This window comes from Chamaea fasciata, unplaced genomic scaffold (assembly GCF_029207755.1).
Source record: "Chamaea fasciata isolate MVZ Bird 193981 ecotype frontalis unplaced genomic scaffold, bChaFas1.0.hap1 SCAF_2, whole genome shotgun sequence".
Taxonomy (NCBI): domain Eukaryota; kingdom Metazoa; phylum Chordata; class Aves; order Passeriformes; family Sylviidae; genus Chamaea; species Chamaea fasciata.
This window is the reverse complement of record NW_027094087.1, coordinates 102,542,196-102,557,055: the sequence shown is the minus strand read 5'-3', so window position 1 is coordinate 102,557,055 and position 14,860 is coordinate 102,542,196. Positions and strand designations below refer to the sequence as shown.

General features: G+C 43.2%; 1 long non-coding RNA gene across 1 annotated transcript in view; it reads left to right on the top strand.

Moving 5' to 3' along the window:
* The window catches only part of LOC136286095 (uncharacterized), a 52,305-nt gene that overhangs the window by 28,714 nt on the left and 8,731 nt on the right, over positions 1 to 14,860 (top strand). The window contains exon 2 of the long non-coding RNA XR_010719750.1: positions 13,412 to 13,495. This is a non-coding gene — a long non-coding RNA (uncharacterized lncRNA). The remainder of the gene's footprint in view (positions 1 to 13,411; positions 13,496 to 14,860) is intronic.

Genomic DNA, 14,860 nt, shown 5'->3' with positions numbered 1-14,860 from the left:
AACACAGAGTAATGTTTCCTGATGAAAAGGACAGCCAACCCTTCCACCACTGGAGGACTGTAAAATGTAAGTTAGACAAATTGACCATGAAATCCTGCCAGAAGAAAAGACAGAGTAGATAGTCTCTTCTGTCTCTATTTTTAAATTTTTACGAGGTTTTGGGAATCTTTCTGTTGTACTGGCTTTAGCTGCTTGACAATGTCTTCTGTGGTGAGCCACAAAGCAGAATTCCAGTGAAAGTGTCAACCTGCAGGGACCATTTGGTATGTCTGCAGAGTACAGACAAAGTTCTACAAGTGCTAGAAGATGCCCAGGTCTTTGGGATTTACAGCTGAGGATTGAACAAAAAAAAACAGTACCTGGGATTTAAAAACTTCACATCTGAACCTCCATTTTTCTAAAAAGCACCTCAATCTTTCATTCTCTATTACATGTATGTACAACTGTTACATAAACAAAAAAATGAACAATCAAGGTGCTTCTGAGCAGTGAAGAGAAATGGCCTTTACAGAATTATTGTATTTGTGCTTGTAGGAAATGCAGAGATGCTACAGTGATTGCAGTGCTGGATTGAAAAGAGTATTTATCCTGAAGTTACATAAGTCACCTGTCCTTGACCCTGTCTTTCAAGGAAATCAATACGGTACCTGACATTAGGCATGCCACTAGATTTCAGCTAGCTTTGACATCTAGTTATTTTTCAGCTTGTATTGAAGTCCTTCATTCACTAGTTCCAGTTTTCCCTAGGTTTTTGTACAAAATCTTCTTTTTTTTTAAGTTTTGTCATATAGAAAATTATTTTCCAATTCACCTGGTAGCTTTCTGACAGCTTTTATGAAAGAACAAAAGGTGCCTTATTTCCTCCTCTATTGATAATATCACCTCAACTTCAGCATGATTCCAAACTGCTGTGCTTTGTTTTCTGTATGCTTTTGCAGCTCCGGTACCTTTGGAAGAGTGAGGTTTTCTTCCCTCCCTCCTGAGAACTGCCCTGTTCCCCTTAAAGTTTTTATTTTCTTTTCCCTTTGCTATCTTGGTATTGACAGGATCTTCATTACTATCTGATTCTGCCACCTCTCATTCTTTATTGATGCCATCTCTCTGCCTCAGAACAGTGTTTCTAGGATTATTTCTGAATCTGTCCAGGTGTTTTGGAGCAGCCACTGTGCCCCCACTATGGCATAGGCAGATCCATCTCAGTTATGCTTCATGTATATCATGTGCCTCTCAAACTGCTCCAAAGACAAGGAGAGGCTTGGATCACCTTAATTTAGCAATAAGTGTACCAGTGAGGGCCAGGAACATCCCAAGGTCCTTTGGCAGCTCTAGCTGTTAGTGACATGCCTTAACTGCAGGAGAGCAAGGACAGGCTGCAGGATGGGTCTTTGTCTCCCTGCACTCCCTTCCTTTTAGAAGCATTTTCTTGACATGCCTCCTCACAAAGTTAATCTGTCTTTGCTAACATACAGCTGCCACAGGCTGAGGTTTCCTAGGCAACATTCCTATGGAAAAGCAAACTACTGACCATTCTCACCTTGCTCTCAGGAAGTCAAGCTATAATTTCATTTATTATCCTTTAAAAATGTGGTTGCCACTATGCAGGTGAAAAAGAAGACAAAGTAGCCACTACTGTTTCCCAAGAACCACAAGCTGGTCTTTACACGCTGCTCTCAACAGCACAGCTGTGAAAGTGCCCCTTAGGCTCATAACAATTCCTAGGAAAATTAACATCAGGTATTTTTTTAAACAACAATCTTCCCATTTTTTTATTCAGTTGGGGAACACCTATCAGCTAGGTGTTCCATAGCTGGGTGCGGGGGGGAGGGGGGTATGAGGGGATGAGGGGATGAGAGGATGATGGGATGACGATGGTGTGTGAACTCTGTTGCAGGAGGCTGGTGCTGATTGCTGAGGTCCAAGTGACACACTCTGAATGCTCACAGCACTGCACAAATACAGCCTTTTAAGTGCTCCTCTGTTTTCCATGTCTGTCTCCAGCACACCATGAAATTTTTACTTTTGTAAGCTAATCCAACCCTGCCTCCCTGATAAGCATGGCATTAAACTTAATTGTTTGTTTGTTTTTTGAGGAGGAGGAAGGAAGCAGCAAGGAAAGCATCGCACGGTGATGCAATCAAGCACAGGAGAGAAAAGCAAAACCTCTCCAGCTACAGGTGGCACCTAAACAAATGCTGAACAAGGCAGTTCATCAATATGCTCCTCCTGTGCTTCCTGGGCTGTCTTTCTCTCAGAGTCTTAACTTGATGGACTGGTGATTGCCCGTTTTTTTTCTCAAGAGACACCACTAAAGCCTATCAGAGGAACTTGCCATGTCTATTCTTAGCCTCCAGATCTATTGTGGGAGAAGAGAGGTGGGATTCTTCTGCTAGCCAAGACAAAAAAAAATCAGCTGTCTGCAAGCTGATAAAAGGAAAGCTGCAATTCCCATTTACTTTTCAGTTTCATACGTGCTGTGTTGGGCTGCTTCAGCTCCCTGTCACTGCAAGATTTGGTTTATATTAGAAAAGCTCACATTTTGGGGAGCAGCAGTAGGTAACGGAGAGCTACCACCACTTTCTCTTTTAGAAAAATCACTCCTAAGCAAGAAATAACCCTATCCTCACAATCACAACAATTGTACACCAGAGGCATACAAAATAATAAAACAGGTGGCATGTTTTAGATGGCTCAGACATGTACATGACACTAAAAAGAGACTGTAATTTTATACCAGGGAGATGTGGATTCCTTCTTTTCTACTTCATCCTGAACAAGCTATGGGAGAACACGGGCTGCAGAGGGCAAGGTGATCCCATATCAGTGATCCCAGGGGATTTTCCGCTTCAGCCCCCACAGCCTTGAAGCATTTGTCATGACTGTAACATTGTGCAGCTGGCTCTAGAGCAGAACAGATGCGATTCAAGGGCCCTGGTGGCAGAATTCTCAGTACTTGTGTGAGGGAACCTGTGGGCCTCACACGCATAAGATGAGACGATATAGCTGTCTTTGCAGGTCTTGCCTATGACCCTGTGCATTCCACAATCAGGAGGAAAAACTCCCTCCCCTCCACGCTCCTGGAGGGCTGATGCAGGTCACACATGAATGAAGGCAGCTATTTCACACTTGGCTTGCAAAGGGCACAGCGTGTGTGTCTGGGGAGCAGGGAGAGGAGGGAATGGGGGAAGGAGGAGAAGGAAAGAAAACAGGGCAGTGCAATTTGAAGCTGTCCTTAAATTATTCACAACACCAGCTGGATGTCAATGCAATTCACTTAAGAGACTTTGTTTTTTAATGTTTGTTTGGTTTTTCTCTTTATAACTTGTCAAAGGAAGCTTTTACTATTTGGGGGCTTTTTTCAGAGTATTTAAGTCCTCTTTTGTCCTCGCTCTTCAGCTCAGCATAGTTAGAGACTGCTTAGTTTATCTCCAAGTCCCAGGAAACCCCAGGGGCTGCCCTCCCAAAGCCTTTTAAAGTTTTGAGTTCACTCACTAGGTACATTGGAAAGAAGCTAACTACATTCCTTTAGCGATGACCTCCCAAGGCATACCTGGCAGATCAAACCCAGTGTGAATTTTGAAGAGATACATCTAATTCAGCTCATGTATGCTATCCATGATTCTGCTGTATGGATCTTGATGCCAGTAAAAACCTGAAATTTATTCCAAGATCATCTCAGCTAACATGGAAGTGATGAGTGTAATTGTTCATTCCTCTTGGTAAGCATGATTACAGGCCATGACACTTCCTTGTGTGAAACCAAAGCAAATTGAGTTAGTAAAAACTGCTCGTTACAGGTGTTCTATTTAGAGACAATTGCAATTCAGGATCTTAAAACATTTCAGAAAGAAACAGAAAAAATATACAGGTCTTGCTGAGGAAGCAAGTTTTGAACCAAATAATCTAAACATATTTTCGATTATCATTTTCTTTCTTTTTTCTTTTTTCTTTTTTTTTTTTTTCTTTTATTTTCCTTTTTTTTTTCTTTTTTGTGGAAACGTATTTGGAGAGGGCACAGGAAAAATAGCTTGGGGGTGATAAAGTTATTTGCACATATTTGATATGGATGATTTATATTAGAAAAGCTCACATTCTGGGGAGCAGCAGTAGGTAACAGTAGAGCTTTTCAGGAACCATCTTGCACTCTTGCAGAGCCAAGAATTCCTTGTGTCTCTGTCTCTGCAATGCTGCACTTACAGCTTAATGTATCAAAGCCAGTGCACATTAATTTTAATTCCTATGACTATGGCATGCAGTAAATTGAGGTGATTCATGAATCATTCAGCTGGGAGAGGCAGCTTCCAGGAGAGAGGTGAGGCAGATGGTTGTGACAGCTAAACCTCACCAGCTATCCCAGGTTTAACTCACCCATCTAGGGCAGTATTCTTATTTACTTTCCTACTGAAGTCCTATGAAGACAAAATATCACTTCTCCCCTGCAGCTTATTCAGCTTTCCTTCTCCCAGGAGCTACTCAGGGCTGTCACCTCACCCTTATTTGTCTCTAACCAGCTCCAGATGAAATGGAAAGGAAAGCCACACAGCTTCAGCTGTAGCTTGCTGGTAAGAAACTCCTTTTTTGGCCTACAAGGGAGGAGAGCTTGTCTGAGCACCTCAGGAAATAATTCAGAGGAATAGGGACATGCAAGGGCAGGGCAGGAGAAGCTGAGTTTTCTCTGGTATCAGCAATAAATTATCCTAGAAGCCAGGGAGGAAGGTGTCGTGTCTCACTTTCTCAGTCAATGAGCAGTGTACAGAAGAACTAGAATGCTTCTGGAGGCAGGAGAAAATGTGGGCTGAACACGGGGTGTTGTGTTATCATCATATTGTGTGGCTCACAAGCCAGCTCGTTGTCTCTGCAAAGGAGCAGTCCTGATCTGCCTTGTAAAGATTTTATCATGAAAGAAACGTCCCCTGTGAAGTCACACTTGCTCATTTCTCTGTCTCCAAAATAAAAGGCTCTCCATGTCCCTCTGTATCTGAGAGGAGGAACAGCTTCTCCCCAGGCTGTGATGCACAATGCATGACAATTCAGGCAGGGCACTCCGGGAGCTCTCCCATCCCAGGGTAATTCAGCCCTTGCCTATCTTCTAACCCCTGAGATGTTAAGAACAGGCACCCACACAGCTCCAGCTCTGGGAAATGCTTTCACCATGAGGGTTCTGAGAGCTCATCAGTGGTATCAGGGTCCAGCTCTCTGGCTGATGTCTGAAGTTCAGTAGTCCAGAGTTGTCCTTGGGCCCTCCCTGGTCTCCTAAGGTTCAAGCATATTGTGAGGCATAGATATGGACCCAAGAAGTGCCCCAAGCCCAGTGCCACAAAAGGATATCCTACTTCCAAACCAGCACTGCAATATAACTACAGACTTTAAAACTAGAGAGCTGAAAAGCTGAGGGAAGCTCGGAATTTGCCTAATTTATATTGTATCAATTTTGTAAACACCTCAGAAGGGATATAGCTAGAAAACTTCTTTTTACCATTAGATAGCACCTGCTTTGAATAGTAATGAACAAAAAGTGAAGAAAAGGAGAAAACAATGTTCTACAGTTGTATTATGTCTCCTGCAGTTCAATGAAACAGCTCCCTGGTTTGAGCTCATGAACATTTACTGTACGTTCATTTTATGGGCTTTGAGTTACTCTTCTCAGTTAAAGGGCTTTTTTCAGCACATATGGGCTTCCAAATATAGTGAAACCAATTTGCTTTGAAAAGCAATATATCTGCTAAAGGGCAGTTTTATTTTCCTTTAGGTAAAGCAGAAGAACTTTTACGCATAGCAAAATCGCAGAATCCCAAAATACAAAGCCCACTAATTGGGGGCAGGGAGAGACAGCACACTAAGACTAGTTAAAAACTTGGTGAAATATTTCAAAATCTCAAAGGATCCGGACCTCAAACTCTTTATAGCAGATATTCCCAACTACTCAAGCTCCCTTCAGTACTTAAGCAGGAATGAGCAATCACTATTTTACTAGCTATGTGTCTATTAAACAACAACAAAAAAATTGTTTATACATTTGAAGCATCATTTGTAGACGTTACACTGAAAATACACTTCAAAGTGATTAAAGAAAAGCAGGTGTGCCAAGAGACTTGATATGTAAAGCAATGAGACCTTGCTGCCACACCTTGTGCACTTCCCCGTTCATCCCTGCTCTCCCCCCACCTCAGGCTCTGTTCTCATGAGGAGTCGAAGCTTGTTCTTTTTCCTCTTGCTGCTCTAACTCCATAAATCTGCAAACCAAAGCTAAAACCTGGAGTTCAGAGACTTGTAGGGTCTGGGTGATACGTCTACCAGCTGAGGACACCAGGAGCAAAAAACCTACAGTCTGAGAGGGAAATTACCAAGAGTTTACCAGTGAGAAACACCGGCAGTGAGACCGTGCTGGCAAGGTGTGACACCTAAAGCTGAGCGTGGTTTGTGAAGTGCCAAGATGTGAACAACATGCCTAGACCCTGACTCTAAGCAGTGGGAAGTCAGCTTCCATTTCAGCTCCCCAGAGTCATGTCCTGGTGCCACTTGAGACACTGAAGGGCAGCCAGGGCACCTACACAGGGCTGGCTGAGGTGATGTGGAGCTTAGGGAAGACTTCAGCCTTCTGATGGGAGAAAGGACAAAACACCAGAATAATGTAATATAGTTTGCTGCATTTAAGTACATGAACCTTGACTCTACTCCGTCTAGCCAGCAAGGGGGTTCCCCTGTAACAGATACCAACATTTGGCCTGGTCAATAGCCCTCCTGCATCAATTAACTATATGACAGTATGATTGTATTGAAATTATTAGGAAAAAATTCTACACTAGTAGGGTAGACAAGCATTGGAACAGGCTGCCCAAGAAAGTGGTGGAAAATGATAAAAAATGTGTAGATGTAGTGTTGGAGACATGGCTTAGTGGTGGACTTGGTAGTGCTGGGTTAATGGTTGGACTCAATGATCTTAAAGGTGTTTTCCAACCTAAATGATTGGGTGAATTGCACTCTAAATGTAGTTACATACCCAAATTCCTATCGGCCTCTGCAGTATACATGCCTCCATTCACATGGGAATAAAGCTGTTCATTTGGCAGAGAAAGAGGGAACAGTTTGTTTGTGGGTTGCAAATATGTATCACCAGTCCCTGTAACTGGGAGCAACCTCTGACTATTTTTCTCCTCGAGTGACTGAGTAAATCACAGGGCTAGAGAGCTCAGTTCCCTCTTTCCTGCTCTTACCCTGTGTTTTACCCTAGGTTCATCATGTTGCAGCAGAGAAAGAAGTTTTGGACGTTGCTCCTTACCTGGCCTCTCTCGAGCCTGGTCTCAGGTGTCTCATATTAATTACACAGTGAGGAGGAAAAACGGAGAACTTTTGCTGCATAAGCGTCCCTGTTGGAAGAGACTACCAGGACAGAGAAGGCACAGATTTGCTGGTGAAGGGATTCCCTGACCAAGAAGCATGAGCAGTGCCCTACACCACAAGAGGACACAACAGTTGAGATACAACACAACATACAAACAGGGTCCACAGAGTAATATTACACCATAATAATATCCTGTGGGAGTATTATAGTTTTTCAATCATTATATTCTGAGAACCTCTCTGTAGGATCTGGAAAAGCTTCTTCTCCAAACAGAGAGACATTCTGGACCTCAAATGTGCATCAAATGTTGACAAAATGATACCACCCCCTCTGCAATGGCTCAACAGCTAGGGCTTGTACCATCTCCAGTCAGGACATCAAAAAGCTCTTACGTTTCAGCAACAGGCCAGTTGGCCTGAATTGCTTCTAGGACATCAGAAAGCTCTTACATTTCAGGAGCAGTTCTTGTCTTCCACAGCAGTTTGACCTATTGTCTTAGTGGGAGTATTTTTTTACTATTCAATACCTGCCACCATAAATCAAACTCCATATATTAAGAAGAAGCTCAGAGTAAGTTAAATATCAATGCATTAATTAAATATGATGGATAATGATTACCAGCTAACATAGGCATTTGCAATGTTATTACATGTTTCAATAAACAGTCCTCAAATTAATTTGTGAGGATGGTTCCTATTCTGAATGCATGCTTTGTGCCTTACCTCCCCTGGCCCACTTCAAAGAACATTATCTGCTGCTGTTGTGTGGTGGCAAGCTCCTCTGCATATGGAAGCAGGTGCTCCCCAGTTATCACAGACTGACATTCAGCACCCTCACTGATGTGTAGATAATGTCAGCCTGGAAAGGTGGCAGGCAGCCTCTTGTCCAGCCTTCCCTGTAGTATGGAAAGATAAGCATCTCCAGCTGTCAAAATCCTTCTCCTTTCTTCTGTATGCAAAACTTACATCCCATTTGTGGCAGCTGAGGATGGGAGATATGCCCCTGGTTTAACATGCTTTGCAGTTAATCCTCTCCAAAGTGTATTTAAAGCCAGCAGCAGTAACTCAGTATATTAAGGGATTTGGTCAGTGACCATATTTTAATGGCCATCAGATTGACGGTGCCCCCCTTTATATTGTAATTCTCTTGTGATACTTATGCATGCATTGTATGAGCAGGCTAAAGGGCATGGGGGAGTTTTATATATCCTGGGGCCTGAGAGAAATGAAACCCTGACCAGGAACAAAATGTGTGCCATTTCATCAGGTTTTTGTATCATTACCTATCTCAATTTGCAGAAACAAACTGCTTATAATTACAGTGCAGAGGCTGATGCCTGATGGTTAATATTTTAAGCACTTTAAATAGCATTTGATGATATAAGCTGGAACAATTGTGCTTGCTCTAAACAGTGGCCTGTGATGACACAATGTGATGACATGGACTGTTGCAAACTAGCAAAAACCACCTCTAGGCATAGGTACTAGGCAATAGTAATATAATATAGGTGACTAGTACTATAGCAGCATAAATAAACTATTTCGATACTACGAGGAAATATTTTTAATCCTGCTTTCTTGATGTTTACGTGATTGCACTGTGACTGTATTTGTCTGAAAACTGTTGAGTCAGTAGCTGATTTCAATCAGCTTTGACAGGGTATCCTACTTTTGCTAGTTCTGTGAACATTTGGTATCTGAATAGAGTTAAAAGGGGCAGATTTAACACCCTGATGAGAGAAGAGGGGGAGATAAGAATAGGAAGGAAAGATCAAAAAGAGAAAAGGAGACAGAGGAAAGTTCTTGTGTTATTGGACATCAGCACATTTGCTGCCAGATGCAGACTTTGGTGTATCCACTGCTTACCTTGTCTCTACTCCTGGCATCAGGTAACCCAGCCTACACACAGCATGTAAAAGCAGCACCTGGACTTTACACCCTGCCAAGCACAGTTACAGTCAACAGCACAAAGACACCTGAATTTACTGCTCTGGGGTTCTGGGGTTCCCTGTGCTCCACTCTGGTGCATGGACCTCCATGGAGTGGGGAGAAACAAATGTGTGGAAAACCAGGAAGCTGGAAGAAAATGCATTTGACTTCTTCAGGTAGGAGCTGATTACCTGTAGCCACTACAACAGCTTTGCACTGGTGTCTCCTGAGTATTTCTGTGCAATTGGGCTTCAACCAGGAGGACTCTGAGCAGCCCTCAGTCATGCCCCAAGGCTATAAATTCCTGGGAGCAGAGGAAGGGACAGATCCAAATCTCCCACTGCCTGGTGAAGACCTTTAACTGGTGATTTATTGCACAGCAGGACAAGCATCTGGCTGCTTTACCGATAGGAAGCTGCACAAATCCAGGGCATGTGTTGCATCCCTCTAGGAGGCAGGCATTTGACTGAAAACCAGACTACCTTTGGTAACTCTGCTCTTGGCACTTCAAGTCCCACAGATCCACTCTGTCACACCTTACCCAGTCTGCTCACTGCAGAAAGGATCCACAGAGGATCCACTCCAATGGATTCCTGCAGCAAGCAGTGCCTGGCACCCACTGCCCTGTGCTGACTCCATCCTGTTCAACAGGTGTAGAGTCATAGAAAGCTTGTGCTGGAAAGGACCTTAAAGATCAAGGTAGTGATTCTGCAGCTGAGGAACAGTCTTCCCAGGCCTGAAGACAAGCTGAGGTGGGAGAACCTTTCTAGACATGGTCAAGTTCAAGCCCTATCAGTCCAGGTGTGTCTCACCAGGGCTGAGTCACTTTTCCTAATGCAGCCCAGGGTGCTGTTGGCCTTTTTTACAGTTAGGGACATTGCTGGCTCCTGTCAAAGCTGTTGTCCACCATGACCCCCTCATCCTTTACTGCAAAGGTGCTTGTCAGTCAGACAGCTCCTGGTATGTTCTAGTGCCTGGGTTCTTCCTCCCAAGAAGCAGGACTTTACACTTCCCTGGTTAAACTCCACAAGGTTCCTGACAGCCTGTTTCTCCTGCCTGTTGAGGCCCCTTGGGATGTCAGCACAACTTTCTGGTGCACCTGACACTCCTTCCAGCTTTGTTCCAGCTCCAAGCCTTATGCTTTTGCACAGTCAGAACCTACTGTGGAATGAGACCATGCCTCGGTGTGGGCTAATTGCAGCAGTGAGATTATTGCTTCAGCAGTTCCAGCCAGGGCTGAGCTTTCTCTTTGGGGTGCTGTTGGCACCAAGAGCCCAGAGCAGGAATCTGGTCTATTTACTATTCCAGAAGTAAAATTACAGTTTTAAGAATTTACAAATGAAAATCCAGGGTCTGAAATGCCTCAGATGTGCAAACAGGGAGACCATGCCCTGAGCCTTCTTTGTAACTCACCTTAAATTGTTAATATCTGGTTTGCAACTATTTGTCTGAAAATGAATTTCATCTGAATTAACTGCTGTGCAGGACTGAACCAGTGTTTTGTTGTGAGACATGCTAGATAGAGCAAAAAACACATTTCTACCTACAACACAAATGCTTGACTCCCCCATCCTTATGTTTGCTCAGGCCACAGAAAAAGTCATGTTTATCATTGCTTTTTCTACTTGTAGCCACTAGAAATCAGTATAAAGAGAAAAGAGGAAAAAACTCAGAATGTGAAAATTTTAGTGCAGTGCTACTAGAAATATGGGTGTATTTTTAAGGCTGATCCATTTCACTTGCAATTGAAAAGGAAGGTAAATGAAAATGTAGGGGGCTTTGGGTTTTGGGTGTTTTTATATATTGTGACACTCTGTTTTACCTTTCCACAAGTAATCACAGGTTCTAAAATGTTGCTTTGGGTTCCTTTTGTCTGAACAGAGGATTTTACATGTATTTTTACTGCAGCTGAAGTAAACAGAAACAATGGCAATGTAAAATTGCAACTGTGTCTGGGGAAAGGTAGGGAAGATGACGAATCTATAATCGCACCTCTGTCAGCCTGGCTGCTCTCAGCTCAGATAGCAGGATGGTGCTCTCTAGGTATAATGGAGATCTATAAATAGCTGCATCACTATATAACCCAGCAGCAGTCTCATTCCCTTTCTAAATATAGGCTGGGCAGCAAAGGACAGTCTGGTGATGTATTGCTCCTGATACCGATTAATAGCATGACTCACACTGTCCAGCTAATAAAAATGAAATGTGTGCCTTGGAAGCACTGCTCTGGATAGGGTGAATTTGCATGAGGAAAAAAAACCATATAAGATTTGGTTTTGTGACCAGTGAAGGAGAAATCGAAGCAATTTTATAATGCAGGGCAGTATTACATTATGTGTCTCTAATCATAATGACTTCAAAGAAATGTGAAGTTGTCCTTAATGAAATGTTTAATGTCTTGTGCCCTGTTCATAAAAAAATAGTTTATTGCCTTTGAGTAATTACTGCAAACTCATTTGGGGGGTTATAATAATCACACATTTCCTAGGTCAACATGGCTGTCACACTTGGGATGCCGTTTAAAGGTCGGCTGTGTTCACCCAGGATACATGTGCAGAGCCCCCACTATCAACCAGGCTGCACATGCAGAATGGAGGGGAAGTTTTGTGTAAAGTATAAATATTCTTTATGTAAAGAGCTTTGAGATCAATGAAGCAAATTGCATCTAAGGAGCACTTTGACCTTCAAACTTTAATTATCATAAATAGTGAGGGATGTACACCCTTGTTCAGTCATGCTGCCTGTGTGCTCCCTCACATCCAGGCTGCAATCAATATTGCCATTTCATACACAAGGATTTTGCATCCACCTTTTTGTCTTTACAGTTAGGCTGCTGTCTCTGCTGAAGCCCTTGCTGATGTCTTTATTTAATTACATGGTGAAGGTGAATGTCTAACTCTAAATTGTGGCTTTAACTTTGATGAAAAATGCTGCAGAGGATTTCCCTTATAGCTCAGGACACTGGTCTTTGATCAGGAGGGAAAGAGCCTTCTGCAGTAAATTGCAGCATCATTTTGTACCATCTTCACCAATTTGTCCAGACTTTCATGTCTTTCATTAGAAACATTTCAGTAGTCTTCCAGGAGTCTGCTTATGCAGTAAAGCAGTTCTTGGCAGGACTAAAGGTCCCTTGGACAAGTGAGGCAGTTCTTGCTCACCTCTGAAACACGTGCTGCTGTGTGAGGCTGAGGTTTCCTGGCTGGGAGGCCACACACATGGGATAACACAATCTGAAACTTCAGCCTCCACTTCCTTCTCAGTTACATTTTATCTACTTCTTCAAACTCCAGCCCTATAGTTCAACAGTAAATCAACCCTTTCCTCACCATACAATAGCCTATGGTGTTTTGCTGAGAAAAACCTTAGGTTAACAAGCACCAGAGAAGAGGGAATGTTATGCACAACTTCTTTTTTGCACAATCTCTCTGACTTTTCCCAGACTCTTGTTTCAAGCAGTTACGTGTTCCATTTGCACCTCCAGCAGACACAGTGTCAGTAATTCTTAATTTAAACGATTTATCTGAGTTTCCCATCAAAACAATATTTTTCCTTCTTTCCCCTCAGGATGTAGAGCTCTGCTCCAGCTGCTTGCCTTTGAGAGATTTATGGTAATAAAAAATAAAGTAAGAAAACTGTTATTTTGCTTTCAAACACAAATCTTTTGTGACAGATTAGACATGGAGGGATAACCTACCCGGCTGGAGGAGTCAGGTATTTATCTGCAGGACTGCACAGCTATATTCAACAAAGACATGGTACCAGCAGCTTGATCTTGGTCATGTGAATAACCTTAAAACCTCTTAAAACCCAGGGCAATGCTAGAGAGACACTTAAAGCAAATATGCACAGAAATGACAATCCTGCACTGAAAGCCTCAGCTCTGCTACACAGCCCTTATGGTCCCCACCAGTTTCAAGGGCCCACACTCACCTGAGGCTGAAGAACAAGGCACCAGCAGCCAGCCCACAGCTGCCTCGTGCCATGTGGGATATCTCAAATCCTAAAATACAGCTCTTGGGGGCTTCCAAACCTGACAACTATCATGAACCCTAAACCTACTGTGTGGTGAGGAAGAGCCATACCCAAAGAGGAGAGTTACCATTTTGGTGAAAAGTCACATACATGAAGATTTGTGTGTTCCTAGGTATTTCTGTCGGGCTTGAATGGACATGAAGAGAGGCTGAAGATGGACAGTGAGGCAGAAGATGGCTTCCCACCAGAGCCCCCTGTAAGTCTTGATCTGTAAGGCATTTTTAGAGAAAATATGAACTGAATGGACACTTTTGTGTTTATGTTAAAGTGCAGCTTGCATTTAAAATGAAAAGAGGCAGAGGAACACATTTCAGATACTCTTTCCAGGGAAAACCAGACTGCTTCTTTAGGAGCCTGCAGATCTCATGGGAAGGCTCTTGCACAGGTGTTCCCCCTGGGCATATCAAACACCATGCAGCAAGGAAATTCAGGGTAATTAGGTCTGCAGGCACATGGAAAAGGTAACACAATAATTAAGTCCCCCAGCAAGTACTGGGAGAGCAGGGATGCTGTTCTCTGCTCTACTCTCTACCAGAAAGCACTGGCAAGTTCTCTGATGCTGGACATGTGGTGAGGCTACACCACTGCCCCAGGCAGACAGCCTTGCAAGCAGGATTTAAAAGTCATGTGGCTGGCATTTCCCCAGGGGCCAGTTCCTGGCTGCACCCTGCCACGGCTGCTCACTTGATGTTCCTGAAGGCTCTTGGACTCGCCTCACCCTGTCTGGAAAGTTTCCAGCCATCACCATCCATACCTGCTCAGTGAATACCCTGTGACTCATTTATAGTTTCTTCCCTGACTGATTAGTTTGGAATGAGAGACAAATCACGAAACCCCGGGCCTTTTATTGATAATTTGCAAATGGGGAAAATGGTTCAATTCTTGGTATTGATCATTAGTTACATCCACTTCCCCACAATTATGTAAAACACGGCATTTGTTGCTTGGATTGTGCAGGTTAAAGCCACATCTAAGGAGGAAAATATGCCTCCCTGTGGCTCACTGCAAAGCATCTTGTCTTCTACAAAACAACTGCAGAAGCAAGAAAGAAAAAGAATCTATGTACTGCCTTAAAAAACATGCTTGTGGTCCTGTGGAGAGCAGAAAGGTCTTCATTTATTAGCTGCAAGTTTAAGGTCCAGGACAGCATGGTGATTCAAGCCTTACAAGCATAGAGAGGAATTTGTTGAATCTTCCAAGTTAATACACAGGCAGCCAGGCCAGAGCAGAAAGATTTACAAAGCTTAAAAGCATTTCTGACTTAATAAAAGCTAGTTAATAAAGTTTGGAACTGAGTATCCATCCTGCCCATCACTCTGTCTGGAAGAACCCCATAGGCCCTGTCTGTGTCCACGTACTTCTCCAGGACACCCCCAGGTGTGAAAGCCTCTGCCATCTCCCCCACTGCTTTTGGCATGATATGCCATGAGTCCGCCTGGCCCAAAAGAACCACAGCACCCTCCATGCTTTGCTTATCCAAAATTAATGCAGCAGGAACCATATGCTAAAACATTCTAACCAGGCAAGAAACCTTACAACGGTAAAACTTCAAGATTTTATC